This window comes from Fringilla coelebs, assembly GCF_963513975.1.
Source record: "Fringilla coelebs genome assembly, chromosome: 8".
Taxonomy (NCBI): Eukaryota; Metazoa; Chordata; class Aves; order Passeriformes; family Fringillidae; genus Fringilla; species Fringilla coelebs.
In genome coordinates, this window is record NC_140066.1 from 21,079,389 (window position 1) to 21,095,625 (window position 16,237).

The following is a 16,237-nucleotide window of genomic DNA, read 5'->3' on the forward strand; positions in this document are numbered from 1 at the left end:
TTATCTGTTGAGTCTGACCATGCTCTGACCACAAAGTTATTTTTTGAAAAATTTATTTCCCTTGTAACCTTTACTGTGGCTAGAGATTGCATCACTGATAAGTGCTAGATGAGAAACACTGTAGGGAAAAAACACTTTCCTGAAGGCTGCAAAAACTAAATGCATTGCAGGTGCTGAAAAAAGCCTCCAAGACAGTTCCATTCCTTTCCCAGACCTACAAGGAGTTAGGACTTGAGCAAAAACCATCGGGGCATTGAGAACACAGCAGGAGGTACCAAGCACCCAGAACGAGCAGTGGGAGTACCAGCCACCCACAGGGATCCCGCAGTGCCAGCACAGAAGGGAGTGGAGCTCGCTGCATTTCGGAGAGCTACCCAGAAGTGGTCAGCAAGCGACACTGAGCCTGCAGCGTCTCACACAGCACGGCTGCTGCAGGGTGCCAGCATGCACCTGGGGGCTGCAGAACAAACCCCTCCTCTCCACTGCTTTGGTGCCACAGCAGCACTGCTGGGCAGTGACAGCAGCGCAGTGCAGCTGTGCCGGGCATTGACCACAGCACGGTGCAGCAGGAGCAGCCCTGCACACTCAGCTGGGCACCAGATTCAGGTTTAAGCCTTTCAGGCAGAGAAGTGAACCGAACCTTCGCTTGCAGTCTCCTGTAAAATTCTCATCAATGTGAAGCAAATTCGGTAAAACAAAAGCAGAGACACCAGGCACCACCTTCTAGGAGCAATTGTGGACAGTCATTAGCACAGACAGCTGCACGAGTGAACCTGTCAGCCCAGGCCTTTGGAGATACTGAAGTTTTTGGCCATGATGCAGGTTCAGTGCCTAGCAGTTTGCTGTAAAAACATACACATACTTCCAGAAAGGAAAAGGTGCAGAACCAGGAGAGACTGGAGAGTTTATATAAACCTAAAGTGCTGTTAGGCAGTAATGGAACAGTTACAGATTTGTACCTAAGCACCTGAACTCCCAGTAGTGCCTCCTCACACAGCTGTGTGTCTGTTGGGTCATGTCACTGCTCTCTATAAAACAGCAGATAGGAAAATTAATGGAGCTAGATGCATCATCAAACAGGAAACAATTAATAAGCCCAGGATATGTTAACAGTGTTCTATCAATGATAATCCTCTTATGTTTAAACCGTGTATTTTATTTTGCTATAGGTCTCAAAAAAAGGCACATTATAAATGAATAAAGATTCAAATGTGGATAATGAAAAGAATCAAAAGCAAGCAAGTAGGAAAGGCTTCCTGTACAAGAAAAGCTTGAGACATCAGCACTAGCCTTGAAAGTGGCAGAGCAACAAGAAAATAACAAGTGTCTAAAGCAGGCTACAGAGACGTAGAGGACATAAATCAGATGCATTTCTTCAGGACTCTATTAAAAACATGCACATGCACACATGAAGACTCCTTCCCTCTCAAAACCTTCAAACTAAAAGCTAAAAAATTTACAAAATATTAAAGGAGATGTTTTAGTGCAGATTTTAGGTGACTGCTGGAACATACTGGCAGAGCATCTTATTTAGTTTAATAAGAACAGAGAAAGCCTGCAATGCCTTCCTGCATTTACATATTAGGACAACATTATGAAACAAGCTAGCTCTGATACTTCACTGCATTCCATCCTCACTGGAATCCCCAGAACAGTATTCCACTATAAGGTAGATAGCACTGTGCTTCTGAGAGGAGGATTATGCACCCACAGCTGTGAAAGATGCCCTTCCCTGTTGAATTCCCAAGTTTTCTAGCCTTAACTGCATACTGCTTACTATTCAGGTTATCAGAGCAAATACCATGAAGACTGATGATGGGCCAGCCTCAGAGTCACCATTCCAGTTGGGCCATGGCTTCACAATGCATTGGCACTGGTGGCATGACTAACTTCAGGTATTTATTCCCATTCACTACCATGCTTTTGACTAACAAAATCAAAACAAAAAGAAAGTACCAACCTTCCTACACCCTTTCTGAGTTTTTGTTTAGTGTGAGACAATCCTCTTATTTGCTTCCAGCCATAGTACTATGGTGTGTTGAAAGAAATCATGGGTTATGGCCTTGAGAAGGATATCTTAAGCTGATGTAGTCATCAAACAAAATGAGTCGTCAGCAAGTTCCTCTGCCACAAGACTCCATTTCAGGACTGCAGGCAAGCTCAGGGAGACAAGAATACATCAGCAGCACAGAAGAGGCCCTCAGAATAATTTATTTGCTCACAGGAGGACAAATATAATAAAGAAAATAAAACTAAATAAAATATAAAATTAAGGTAACAAAAAACTACTTAGCTACCAGCTCACATATGTACCAAAAATAAGGATGGACACTGCAAAGAGGACAACTTACCAGCTGAGATAAAGAGTGCAGAAGAAGGCCAACACTTACCCTATATGTAAAAGACACATTAACAGGCACTAAAACAATGAAGGCTCCAGTTAGCAGCTAAGCATTAGACATCATCTACCTTGGAGAAGAGCACCAAGCTTCTACAGCAAACTACAGATTTCTTAACACTCTTTTCCATCTGTTCAAGGGGAGAAAGGTTGCAGAAGTATTTTTTCTATGATTCTGCTCTTTTACTCCCAGAAACAAGAAGCCTTTGTTTTGACTGAGATAACTCCCTGGCTGAGAAGTGTTAGCACAGTTAATTAGCACCTTCACTCCAGCCCATCACCTCCTGCGCAGTCACACAGCAGCCTCCAAAGGCAACTCGCAGCCTCAGCACCTCTGGGACCAGCCATGAGCTCCTGCCCAGGAGCCCTGACACTCCCTGGCCTGGCAGAGGAGATCCATTTCAGTGGGCTGCTTTCAAAGCTGAAGAGTTCCTGGTTTGGAGTAGGAGGCAATCAATTCAACTTTTAAAACTAATCCTGCCCACGTCAGAGCAGTCTAGCCCCAAATCTACACCTTCTTGCCCCTGCATGCGCTATATACGATTAGCTGCTACTGTTAGAGTATTAAGAAAATTTAAAAAATAAAAAAGACAAACCCCAGAGACAATTATTTATGCAAGAAAGACAGGAACTTGAACACCTAGCAAGATCTTCTTCTGGTGTTGCCATACAGGGACTTTGTTACAGAGGATTTATTCCAAGTTTCTGTTATTTCTTGCCTTGAAATATCCTGAAACAAAATAGGATAGTCCCACTGTGCTGTGAGCTTAAACACACACACACACAAAGTAGGCAGGTAAAAGCACTAAAAGCAATCCTTCTGAGAAAGGATTTACTTTTACTTCAGTTGCACAAGTAGAGTAATATGTGGGTGTGTTTTTAAACCCACCCACCCACATATGTGGGTGTGTTTTTAAATAGAAAAAAGATGTCTCCACTCATCTTGCTCTGATCCATGCTGTGCCAACTTAAACCCTGCCAATGCATCTGAATAGTCAAACAAACGTCTGTCCCTCCCCAAACATCCACCATTCACCTTAAATAAAACACATAACAATGGAGGGAAAATAGACCCGAAAAGAGCTTATTTCCAAATGCAAAGGACTAACCTGAGGATAGCTATTTTCATGCTAATCTCGATTCTTCTTGCTCATATACATGAACCCAGAATTATCTGTTCAGTTAACATTCTTAGCTTCTCTTATGCAATTAACAGGGAGGAGAAAATTAAAGGAAAAGGGAATGGAAATCCCCCAAAGCAATGAAAGAGAACCTTACCTCTGGTGCTCCCAACTAGCAAAAGACCCTGAAAACAAACTATGCTCAGGGCAACAGGGAGGGGAGAAAATGCATTGAACCCCCAAATCTCTCCTGCACAGCAAAAGCCAGGCCAGCCTGCCACATAATGGGAGAGTCCTGTTGTCAGCACCAGACTGATCTGCTCCCGGTCCCTTTTGGAGCATGGGGGAAATGCCTTCAATTCACGCAGCCTCCAAATCAGTCTTACCTTAGCAAAGGTCAGGCAGTACAGATGCTGATGCACCCCTGAAACACCTTCCCACAGCAGCTGTTCAGCGTGTGGCCACCTGCTCTGTGAAACTTCCACTCTATTATACATACCCCCTGCAGCATGCCACTACTGGCTCAAAAGCTGAGTTTCCAGTTTGGAAACTGGAAATACCAAATTTCATCTCTGATTTTTTTTTCTTTATTTTTTTTTTTAATCTGAATGCAACTTTTTTTTTTTTTTTTTTTTAATGGGGGTAAAAAAATCTATTGCCTGTCTTTGAAAACACACACTTTTTGAATTTGTCACGAACAGCAGTGAAAAGCAGGAGAAAGGTACCAGAATTGCCTGTGGTAACAGCAGTGACATCTAAACAAGCTCAGGGCAATGCTGGAGCTGTGACAAGCGCTCAGAGATACAGGCCAGGCTGTAGCAGACCCTGTGTCTGCGTAATGAACAACACCTCAACTGAAATGTCAAGACCTATGAACTTCCGTTTTCTTTTTGTGCATAACAAAGTTACTTAATTTTGCCCCACTTGAATTTCTTAGTTCCTTTAGGTAAGTACATCTTGCCTCTGCAAGATATGTCTGACAAAGATGACAGGTTTTAATTGATTTTAAAGCAAAATGGTGAATTTCAAACAAAACTCAATTCTAAACTCATTTGTCTTACCTCATAACTCAGAATTACCTCATTAAAATAAATTATTTGGCGTAGAGCAGAATCACTAAGCAGCTGAAGGATGTGCGGTTTAGAGAGGACTTGAGGGAAAGGAAGAATTGGACTAACAAGCATTTGTAAGAAGAACATTCATAAACAATGTTGCCCTTATGCTACCAGAGAAAATAAAATGAAATTAGCATTTGTAAAAAGCATTATTAATTTCCTCCTTTTTTTCCTCGTTTATTTCACAGAACAAAATTTCTAACTACACATAAAGAGCTAGGTAGAAAAGGTCTAAGGAGGACATCATTACTCCTAAGGATGTTAAGGGCAGGCACAGTCATGGTAAGAGGAGTTAGCAGGTCCCACACCTGCAAGTTAAAACACCAGAGTGGAAGAATGACCTGACCAGGTCCCCTCATGACCAGGCTTGTCTCAGCACCTCAGCTCCCAGGCAGCTCTGTTAATCCACAGAGCCTCCACTTCCCTGCACAGTCTTGGAACAACAATTCTCTTGTATTAAATGCAGAGAATAACAGTGATAGCATGATGTATACCTGCTGAGAACAAAGAGTTGTGTGGCTAAATTTAATCAGCATTTTCTCCAAATGTGTCGAACAATCCTGTGCTTTCATTGTGTAAACCATCTACAAAAAGCAGTGCTACACCAGGTGAGGAGTTTCTTAAACACGTTTCAAATTTACCAGTAGATGTACCTTTACCTTTACTGTACTAGTTGATGTTTACAACTAGCAAGGTTTACTTCAAACTCTGTGTGCATCAGTTCACTTACCTACAGGAATTCTTCCTTCACTTCTCTGCCCTCTGACAAGAAGACTGGGAGAGTCACCTTCACAATAAAAGACAGCTAAATCCACATTCTTGTGTAATATCTCTCAAAAGTTATAAAACCTGAATTATGAACTTTACTGAAATTTTTCAGGAAATAATTTTATCCCACACAACCCAAAGCCAGTGAAATTTTAGGGACCTTCTTTTACAATGCATTACCTTGCCTCTTGAAAATTTGCAACAGAAGAGCTAAACCATGTTCTTTAGTTCTCCTAGTTAGGCATCTGTTGAGTTTGGAAAGGGACTTTTGACCAATACAGAACTCTGCCTGTGTAAGGCCTGAAAGGACTCTCAGGATCCTTTTGGTGTCATCCTAAGCTCAAACCCACAGGGAGACTGTCCCAATACCAAACTGATATTTAAGTATTTTAGCTTTTTGTCCCCAGGGCTCCATCTGCAAGCCCAGTTCCTTTAGTCTGGAAGAATGGATCACTGGACCCATTATTATCAGTCAGGTGGTCTCTTATCACCCACCTACCACAAGATAAAAGCCTTGCTGTTTAAAATGTAATCAGCATCCTTGTTTGAGCCCAGCCTGCATGCACTAAAAAGGCTCTAAACTCTAATTAGTGCCAAAAGCAGTTTTATACATTCAAGTACTTACGGCACATAAGCAAGTGCTCATCTCTGTAGATGGAACATTCAGACTGGATTCATCACCTCCTACCTCTCTTCAGTAAAATTAGTCTGCAGCCTCACCCCAGCATGTCAGGCACAGCTCGTGATGCCTCACTAAGCACCCTGGGAAATTCTCATCAACAGTTGCCTATGGCAAGCAAAGGCTCATCTGCTAATTTTGTTCCTTCTACACGAACCTTATCTATGATTTCTGTTCCACAGGATCCACCCTGCACTCTCTGGATTTTAGAAAGGTAACAGTAACTCCCTTTTGCCATGAAAGGAAAGCATCATTGTTAGATTGTGCCAAGTGCTTTGCTAACAGCTAACTGCAGGCTTGAGCTCACTATCAGTGGAAATGGGTAAGACCCTCCTAGACAGCATCAAAAAATTGTTTGATACCTGTATTTTAAAACAGTATTTCCAGACACTAAGAGCATTATACTACATATAGAGAAATATATTGGGCTTAAAAATTCCATTATATGTATTTCAAGGGAAAGAAATTTCACTGCAGCAAATATGCTACTAAAATGTTTCTGAGGTGCAAATAACTCATCCCTGGTTCTTTCAGAAACTGCAAACAAGTAATTAGCCCTTCTGAACTCCAGAGTCTGTAGCCTGTAGCTAATGTGATGTTACTAATGCATTTATAAACATCAGGCTCCAAAGCCAACACTGAGATATTCCATCATAATTTAGATCTCTCATTAACTTCACCATCCTGACCAACATGCTGTCACTGGCAGAGTGTTTGACAGTTTACATTACCTGCAGACATGAGTTCATGTCAATTCAATTAAGAAAGATTAATTCCAGAACTGACAATGCATAAATATTTTTAAATTACACCTGGCCTTATTGGCACTGCTTATTCCAAGACTGACTTCAGAAAAGAGAACGTGTCTTTAGCCTCCTGGGCAGAAAGGAAAACTTAAAGGAAGGTGAAAGAAAGAATTTATTATGAATTCCCTATTCCATCATACTGTCCAATCTATCTTTTGTGATTCCCCCTCCCTCTCCCACCCCTAATAATTAAACAAGCTTATCTCTCACTGTCTGATACAGAATGAAACAGGAAAGATTCGATGCAAACAGGCACTGCCAGAAAATTGTCAGCGACATCTCTATGATGATCATTTGCTGACTGGTTTAGATCTAATTTGTGTACATCACTGCTCTGGAAGGCATTCAGATCCCATGGTGATAGACACCATATGAGAATGGAGATAGATAATATTTGACATTTATCTTCACAAACAAAGATCTGGGTAACTCCCCACTGATTGCACTTCTGATGAGTGAAGATAAATGTCACATCAGACTAAGCCATCCAGCATTCTACTGAAACACTCTTACTTTTGGCTCTGATGTGTAAAAATATCTAGCTTCAGTGCATGTGAACAGGTTTAATTAGGTAAGCATCAAGCACAAAATGACAAAATTATTGGCTCACCGTTATCAAACTGGTCATGATCCCCAGTAGCCAAATTTATTAAATTCTGGTCCCAGGTTTAATCTACTAGAAGAAGCTTTCTCTGAGATTTCAATGTAACAATTGCACAGCCATTGCCTGAAAATTGCATTTTAAGAAGAAAAACTCCCTGCTCTAGTCAAATCTGTGCCATACCGAAATAAACAAACCATTGAGAAAGCAACAGTCCTTGATGAGCATCACGAGGATCCTGCTTTAGGGACAAGAGCCTTGTCCTTGTGCTGAATTATGCTGAACCATGCAGGCACACAACTCCAGAGCTATTCACACTGGCTGATGCTAAACAAGGCAGATGTGCTTAGTGCAACAGGAGTGGGAATCTATACTAAAACATTAACTGGGAGCGCAATGGGGAGCATTCAGACAGCAATGGGAAAGGCAGGGAGAGGTAACACACTTTCACTATTTATAACCTGTTGGCTCATCCCATGGACTATTTTTTCTGTCCTATTGAGTGAGCTTGGTATGAGGGTTAAATGAGATGGAAGTAGTCATGGAATCCAGAGCTACCTGACATAAGCATTCAAAATTGTAATGCTTTGATATGACTTTTCTGCACCCACAGGTTGAAAAGCTGAATTGAGTGGCTTGCAAGGTTCCTTAAACTCATCAAATTTGAGTACTTCTGTACTAGCCAACACGAGGCAGCATAAAAAAGAGAAAAATAGAGCAGGAGAAAGAAATCCAGAAAGTAATAATGTTTTCAAATCCCTTCTAAGGTACAGGTTTGAGTAGGTATCAAAAGACTGAACCAAGTATGTAAAAGTAGTGCTCTCATGGTTTGTTGGTTGTTTTGGTTTTTTTGGGTTATTTTTTTTGGGGGGGGGTATTTTTTAGTATTTTGTTTAATTTTCAAATCCTGGATTGTATTTGCAAGAGCATTAATTGTTCAAAACTTCTGTTATCACAAGTTGTAAAAATAACAGATTTCCATATTCTGTCATCATTTTATGGGAGAACTCTAGGTTTTAGTTAGAACTTTAATTTTTTCAAAGGCTGATGATTTTTAGAATGTGCCAGGAGAAACAAAATGTTTCAGAGGCTAAACCTTTTTTAAACCCCTTCAAAATTAAAAGTGAGAAATGCCAAAACATAAGCAAAAAAAAAAAAGAATCCCAAAGTATTTTCACGTGTTTAACTTCACCCCTAACACAACCCAAAACCTAACACAATTGGGGGGTGGGGGAAGAGCAGTTCATATAGGGGGTCTTTGTATGAACCAGAGATGCTTCAGGGTGTCTGGAAAACAACATATATAGGCACATATTAGAGTTCTCACTTAGCCAATCAAGCTTTACTATCACATACTACATCTGACCTGGTCACTGCACACATCAAAGCTTTTTCACCAGACTCTGTTATCCTGTCTGACAAAGGCACCCACCTGTGGGCTTCCTGTTTGTGAGGAGCATAGATTTGGCCTTTTGAGCACTAAAATTCATTAATCTTTGCAAAGCAGAGAGAGCTACAGCTGAATACAATTTATCTAGAGGTCTTTCGTTTGAGCAAGATTTAATTGATTTGAATTCTTAATTCCAGAAATGCACTAAAGAAACCTGGACTTACTGAAATTCTGTGAAAATAAATTTGAAAACAAAACCACCTAAGCTAATAGGTAGTGCCAAGTCATTAGAAATATGTAGCTGTATTAGGGAAGAAAAACAGAATTAAAACCACCACTGTGATACTAGGAAATACTGTCCTTCCATGGAAATAACTTTTCTATGTGTAGTGGGAAAAGACAGTCAAAAACTGCACTGAAGCCATAGAGGAGAATGTTTCAGCTCCATGGAAGATATTAGCCCAGGAGTCACACTCCAGAAAAAACAAATGACAATTTCTGCGTGAATTTTTGGTTCAGACATGGACATATTTGTATTCTTTCATCTGATCTCATAGATTAACACAATTACTTCAAAATCAGCACTAAATTAAGTTGAATTTCAGATCTTTCTAAATAGCCAATTTGTAAACTAACTGTTGCTGTTTTCTCTGATATTAGCTTTGGAGGGAATGGGTTTCAGATTGAATAAAATTTTGATAACATACTGAATAAATATTTTGCCTTGCTTGTATTTTCTTTTAATTTTAACTAGAGCAACTTATTTTTCTTTCTGTCTCTTTTTTTTTTAATTCTCCTTATTTTAAAACAAACCATCTCCAGTGGAAGGACAATATACTTGGGAGCCAATGTACAAACAGTTGAGGCCACTTTTAGGGGGGAGTCAGAACTATTAAAATAACACTTTTTTTAAAAATTGAGAAGACATTAAAATAACTATTAAAATAACACTTTTTTTAAAAATTGAGAAGACATTCTCTATTCTCACTCTTTCTTCCTTTCTAACAGCCGTTTTTAGACAGCTGACTTGCTCAGCTATGCTATCTTTCCCTGGAATATTGCCTTTGCTGGAACAGAGCCAACATCATCACTTGATGTCTCAAAGTGAGGGGTGCTTACACTTGATTTCTGTCAAGGATCAACAACAAGGCAAAAGCTGCAGCTCTGTGGAGTTGAAAACCTGCTGTTCTCAGCTTTGGGCCAGAAGTCTTGGCTCATACCAAATTTTTCTTACTGCTAGTAAAGTAGGATGTCTGATAAATCTCTTCTTTGATTCAAAATCTTAGGAAGTGGGGTTTTTTAAGGACTTCTGAGTTCTAAGCCCTTATGCACATAATTTCGATTTACACTGCTCCTTCCAGTGCACAGTCTGTGCAGGCCGCACTGTTACTGTTCTTGCAGCCAGGTGAAAGAGGTTCCAGGCTCCAGCCCCCTGGACAAGCAAGCCCAAAGTAGACCAGAAGGAGTAAGGACAGCAGGTTTTCATTCTCACTTTAGGCATATCTTTCATGATCACAACAGAGATACCCAGTGGCCCTGGCATAGCAAGATCTCCAGCAGCCTAATCAGCATTTTCAGCAGGAGCCTATGTGCTGGGAATTGGTTCCTCCAAAGTGACAAGCAGTTTGAAGCAGAATACAGACTAATTTTGTTTAACAGCTGAAAGAAATGTAGGTATACAAGTGCAAAAAACAGAAGAAAGCTCAAATGAAATGGAAAAACTCGTAAAAGTTGCATGATAGCTTAAGAAAGAGTTACACAAGAAACAATAAAGCATGTGTGAGCAGTCAAATTCCCAGTAATAACAAGAAGCAACTAGAAAATAAGAATAGCTACAGAAAACAGCAGAATGGGCAAAACAAAAAAGTTTTTTTTAAAAAGGGCAAAATGTGCTTTCAACACCTGTGCTATAGCCCAAACTTTCAGACATTACAGAAATAAACACTTCATGAGAATCCCAGTGTAGCATGAGGCAGATGGTGCAGTTCCAGAACAAAGAAGGCACTGAAAGGCCAATACACTTAAGGTGTCTTAGAGTTTGGTTTCAGTCATGGAGGGGTGGTTTTGTTCTGACTCTCTCTGAAAAGAACATAACCTGCATTACTGCATGAGCAGCCTCTGCATGAGACAGCAGAAGACCTCCCTCTGAGATGTTTAGACCACGCTATGTTTTCCTGAGTCAATCCAATATGACCACAGGGAAATCTAAATTCCCTAAAAAGAGGCCATGAATGACATCAAGCGGCATACTTCGCTGCTAGCTTTGAAAGCAGCTATTTAAATTCTGTATAGGCTTTATCCTAATAGCTTGGTTTGGTACAGATGTTTTTTTCTTTTTTACTATTAACAAATTACTGTGGATAATTTCTTGCATTTATGTTTTTCAAATCCCAAAATATGAAAAAGTTCCTTAAATTATTACTGTCCCTCATATTTTAAACTACTTCTCATCTGCATGAGCCATATTTAAATAGCATCTTCCAAACAAATACCATCTTTGTCATCTTTTTACAAAGTCCATTCTAGGCTATGTTAAGATAACCAGGCTTTGGGTTTTTTAAAAAATAAGAAAAATAAGTATTTTGTTCCTTGTTCTTCTCAGTTTTTTAGCAATTTTCTTTCCATTCTGCAGGCATGTTGTGTGTTTCTAAACATACAAGATAATTGACTTGAGCTGCTCTTTTTGGAACAGTCCAAGACAGATTCTGAAATTAGCTGGAGGTCTCTGAAACTCCACCATGTTATCTTTGGTTTCAGTGAGCAAGAGGTTTGGAAAGCACTGGTGACCAATGAGCTGGTGCTCAATGAACATCCAAAGGCCCTGTAATCATCCAATCACACTAGTCCAAGGGAAATGACCACTTACCAAAGGCAACTAAAAAATTTGGGTCTTCATGTTAACAGTTCAGATTTCATAGATACTTCTAGCTGAGCAGATAACCAAACAAGAAACAGTCTCCCCAGTGGAAAGCTGATACATTCTGCTGACTTGTTTCATAGTGAGGTGACAAGAGGACAGAATAAACCACAAGATGCTGCCTTGAACCATAAAAGCTTTGTTAAGTGGAAGCATTGCCCTAACAGTTAATGGACTATGGAGAAATATCCAAAAGGTTATGGGTGAGCTCAGCTTTCTCCTTAAGTGGAAGGCAGAAATCAGTCTTCATCTGCCTTTGCACTTTTCCTCCGTAGGAGTTCCTCGTCCAGAAGTTGAGAAGATTTCAGATACATGGATGACATTAAGCAGTGGCAGTGGATGCAAGGGACACACTTCTGTGGGAATGAACAGTGAAAACAGTGAATGAACAAGGGTGAAATTGGTGTATCCATAGGTGCTTTTACATTGGTGTCCAGAGGAGCCTGATAATTGCTGGATATGCTCAGTACTGAGTGGAGTCCTCTCTCACAGGGCAAGGATTGTGACGTGATACTGCTGAGAACTTCAGAACTCGGTGCAGCTGAGAAGCAGAAAGTGGTATTCTGGGACAGAAATGCATTTACCCCAAAAGCAGAGCACTTGGACTTACCTTCACCAAAAATGAACTAAGAAAACTTGAACAGATGACTGACCCAAGAGAAGATTGACAACCACAGCAATTAACAGAATTTCCTCCAGGTTTTGTCTTTGGGGTTTTTCTCCCCCGCAGGAATTTACATGAGCTGAAGACCGTTCACAAAACAGAGGCAAATAACAGCAGGACCAAAACCTTCATGATTTCTTTGCGTGAGACTTATTTGGCAGAATGTTTTATCCTGCAGGCAGCTGAGAGGAAGTGGAATTGTGATGTACTCCTCCTGCACAGGAATACAAGGGATAGCAAAGCGCAGAAAAAACCACTACTTTCATGTGAAAGCAAGAAACTGGTCAGTCTCAGGAACAACAGCACTGCACACTTGCAGTGTTAATGTACTCACAGACTACCACTTTGAAAAGGACATAGCTGGTCCAAGTATCAGATATGATAATGTAGGATCCTCTATGACCCCAGTGCCACTTCCTAATAGTTAAAAAAGATGAAATATAAAATATTACCACTCTCATGGAAAATATTAAATGAGTAAAATATGAAATTAGTAGCACTGTGAGCAGACAGGAAACAAAACCAGAAACTCTGTCTTGAACACAGAGAAGTCAGAAGTTCAAAAGCAGAGAAGAACAAAGGCCTGTTAAGAGTGAAGACCTGTAACACACACAAGAAAAGAGGGCACAACTGTCAGGAGTGAGAGGCCAGCAGCTAAATGAAAACAGGCTGAGTAAAGACCAACTGAAAACAGGATATGTGAAACGTTTGAAAGCGATTCATCGCCAAGAGCCCAGACAGAGAGAAGAGCAAGAGGCAGCTATGGTCTGTGTTAAGCATGACTCCATGTCATACAGCAGTCACAGCTAAGGAGCCACCCAGTGTCTCTCCCTCTTTCTTCTCTGCTTAGACTGTAACTGAATTTCCACCAGTTGGGCAGTAGCTTAAGAAAAGAAAGTTTAAAAAAAAGAGGTAGTCTAGTTTAGTGGGATTCTGACCTCTATCACATAAGGCTCCTTGATCCCCTGGCAAGCAGGCATGAGTAATCTAACAGGGTGGTGGGATCAAACCAAGCAGTGGAATTAGAACTGAGATGTCAAGTTGGGTGGCCTCCTGTGGGCTTCTTTACAAGAAGGGCAGGGGCGAGACCTGTATAAAGATGACATTAAATTCTGTGGAGTAGGGAAGACATTGAATGCAATGAACATGTCATGAACAAAGAAAATACAACAAATGTAAGAAAATATTTCTCAGAAATGTGAAGTTTTAGATTTTTATTATCTTCCCTCAAAATACACTTTGACAGAAGTACTTTTTGCTTTCCTAGCATTCAAAGACTAGACAATTTAAACAAACCTCATCTTCAGTAAAAACACCTCAAAATCTGTGGGTAAAGGAAATGAACAAATTTTATGCGAATTCCAAGTCAAAACCCACAAAGGCTTCAATGAATGAATAAGGTATAAGGAAAACTATCAATGGAAGATACTATCAGTTTACCCCAGAACAATATTACATATCTCCAGCCAGCAGATTTCTGAGCATAGGAGAACAGTTTTTTCTTTCTTTTTCCCACAACAATTTCTTAAGGCACTCCCACAATGCATTTTAAGAGCTCAGAGACATATTCCCATTACTAAGTTTTTAACAAGCCCACAAGAAATTTAGAAAGTAAAAAAATTGTCTGAACATACTTGTAATATGAGGAAGATGTCTGGCTTACTGAACAAGTACCAGGAATATTGCTACTACTTGGTTCATACTATATTCCACTCTGACTCAAAAGATTTTTGCCCCAAATCTCTGTAATTAAATGTATCATGGCAAGCACACACACATTCATAATCTCCTATTTGTATTGGATCATGAAATCTTAGGGACTCTCTATAGCCCCCCAGTAAATGGTAAAGGATCTTATCTCTGAGTCTTGTTATATGGGTCATGAATAATACTAGAAAGCAGTGCTGTGTCTCAAAATTGGACAGCAACAAACAAGGGAGCTACAGAGGAGGAATAACAAACACAATAGACCAAAAGAGAGAAACATACATCCAAGGCACTATGTCACTGCCCTACTTCATTTATAAAAGAGTTGGCTAGTAATGAGCATTAATTTAGTTTACATCTTTTAATGGTATGACATTATTCTAGAAATACATCTTCAAAACTGGGTAGTGGCACGTTGGCTACTTTTGTTACTTTTACATCCAGTCCTAATTCCAAAATTAGCTAAAAAGCAAAACCATTCAGGAAAGATATGAAACTCAAATAAGACACACACAATGAAAATCTGTTTTAATCACATTGCTTACCCAAAAAGAAGTGGGAAATCATCATGAACAAGTCCATTTTCATCTTGACTCCCTGTAAATGTTTAATGTGAAAAAATGTGATAATTAACGTTTCTATACTCTTATGCTTAAGGAGTCATTACAATCAGCCTTTGTTTGCTACAGAGTTGGCAGCGCAGACCTGCTGCATTTGAGAAGGGAATGTTTTAGGGTCATTTAACATTATATCACTCTTGGTGATCCAAAAGCTGCTATAATTCTGCCAAAGAGTATAGAGGGTTTCCCAGTCAAGTTTCATCCTGATTTTGATTATTGTTTATCTCTAGTCCATGTCTGAATAGTTGTAGTAAAATAGAGGAAGTTTTACTCCTGAATTTGAGGTCAGCTTGTAATGAACCATGGTTTCAATCGCATGAACAGCTGCTTCTTTTATAAGCAAAAAGGGTTCACTTACAGTTCAGGGTAACACAGTAATAATTTAAGGAACAAGGAAGCTTCTATTCATTTCTTTATTTTTTATATGTTTTTGAAACATTTTGACATCTGAGTGCCTGTAGTGGACTTGTCTGAATAGAATGTAATATTCACACTATTCTGCTTTACAAAAAAAAATGAACAAAGTGAATTTTAAAACCAGAAATACAGTAGACCTATCAATCACCATATAAAAGCCTTTTTCATTGAGAACTTCATTTTTCATAGCAAGAAAAACTATTATTGATCTTCTAAAACTTTGTAACTCAAGTTAAAAGGGACATAGTAAATCAGATATGCTCTCTGGAAACCAGACCAAAAATATGTGGAAATTACAAGAAACAAAAAGGGGAAAACATCCTAAAACTAAGATATAATTAAAGTCAGTGGGACATAAAATTTCTTACAATTACCCAAGATCTCATCAGAAATTAAGGGGTTGGTGGTTTTTTCCTTATCTAATTTGTAAATGTCCTTCTGGATGAGCAGATATAATTTCTACAAATTACAAAACTAAACAGAAGATTAACAATTAATTTTTCATTTGTTGTCTATGCTCACTTCTCCAAGAAAACACACTGTCAGGCAGAGACAGGAGTAAGCCATGGTACCAACTCACAGCTGTCCTGAAGAGAACTTTACTCGTTCTTCTTTCTGACCTTTACAAAAGGTTTGACCCTCTCTGCTCCAGCCACTGTGACTTCAATTCAGCTTGGACTTTTCCAAGTTATTCTGTACCTGTGCAATGCTGTGCAGTGGATTGGTTCCTTACCTACCTACCAACAAAAAGGTGAAGAAAGCCTGCTTTTGCTTTACCTGGCACATTTCATGACTCAGCCATACACATCCTTTTTCCAGTGTTATTTTTCTGATATAGCAAATGCCTTGATTTCCACCTGTCCTTTTAACCAAGATTTAATTGCCAGTACCAGCACACTCACACCAGGCTTGCCTGCTAAGGGGCATTAATTTAAATGTATCCAATTGCTTTGCAAAGCACTTCAATTTATGTTCTTTTCTCTGTTTACTAAGTAGCCATCAAGTGTGGCATATGATTTCACATCACAATTACT